Below are 1,588 nucleotides of genomic sequence, written 5' to 3' on the forward strand. Positions count from 1 at the left end.
ATTATTTGTCATTCCAATATAGTAAGAATTATTAGCCTTCTCCTAATTACAAAGCATTATTAAACAGTAATTAAGATTCATTAGCCTTCTAATTACAAAGCATAGCATCATTTGTCATTTCAATATAGTAAGAATCATATTCTTTTCCAGTTACAAAGTATAGCATAGTTAATTAATTATGTGTCAGTTAATTAATCATTTGTCATTTCAATAGTAATAATCAGTAGCTTTTTCCTAATTACAGTTAATTAATCATTTGTCATTCTAATATAGTAAGAATCATTAGCCTTCTCCTAATTACAAAGTATTATTAATCAGTCAGATTCTTTTCCAGTTACAAAGTATGGCATAGTTAATTAATTATTTGTCATTCCAACATAGTAATAATTATTAGCCTTCTCCTAATTACAAAGTATTATTAAACAGTCACATTCTTTTCCAGTTGCAAAGTATGGCATAGTTAATTAATTATTTGTCATTCCAACAGTAATAATCATTAGCTTTTTCCTAATCACAAAGCATTATGAAACAATAGCATAGTTAATTAATTATGTGTCATTCCAATCTAGTAAGAATCATTAGCCTTCTTCTAATTACAAAGCATTATTAAACAGTCACATTCAATTCCAATTACAAAGTATGAACATTGAAAACAAGAGCTAATTAATGGCATAATTAATAACAATTCATCGAGTGACATTAATTATTGGCACTCAGTGGCCAGCAAGTATTGAATAGAATAAAACATTGTTCATCATTCAGTATTATTCAGATCATTATGAAGTCATTATTAAAAATCTGCTAATTACAATCATAGCATTAATAATCATGGGCATTATAAGTAGTCTCATTACAATAAACAGTGGCAGTTATTAGCCAGTTACAAAGCATTATTTTATATATATATTTTTTTGTATCATTAAGAAGTCATTACTCAAGTGACATACTATTCAAAGTTGATCAGTATTATTCAGAATTATCATAAACTAGTGACATTATGTGGGACTGGTAATACATTTTTTTTTTTTTTTTTTTTTTTTTTTTTTTTTTTTTTTTTTTTTTTTTTTTTTTTTTAGCAATGCATTGCGTTGGGATCGATAATTAATTGCTGAGACATAACACTATTTGCTTTTGACCTATTGCTGCAAATGAGGATAGTAACGTCATTCGTCATGAGTCAGTTGTAGCAAGGTTATGTAACAAGGCACTATATGTGATCACATTCATAAATGATAAACACAAATGGGTAATAAAAAATGCAAGTACTAGAACAGGTTTCATAAGAAACAGGTTTAGTAAGAATCATGAAAAGCTTCTCCTGGAAAAAATACAAAATGGATTATTGACCTGAAAGAAGAAACGCACACTATGCTGAAAAGTAGTGAACTTCGAATTAACAGGTAGTGAAATGTGTATAAAATGTGTTCCATAGCTGTCCTTTCCAAAACTTTCCGTCATCCTACTATGCAATATAACACCTGCTGTCAAAACAAACTGCAACAAGTACTTAAATAACTACATAGCATAAATACATAACTTCAACATTATCCTTATTATCATCACCTGTAAAGAAAAACTTCATTATTCA

Source organism: Schistocerca americana, chromosome 2 (genome assembly GCF_021461395.2).
Source record: "Schistocerca americana isolate TAMUIC-IGC-003095 chromosome 2, iqSchAmer2.1, whole genome shotgun sequence".
Taxonomy (NCBI): Eukaryota; Metazoa; Arthropoda; class Insecta; order Orthoptera; family Acrididae; genus Schistocerca; species Schistocerca americana.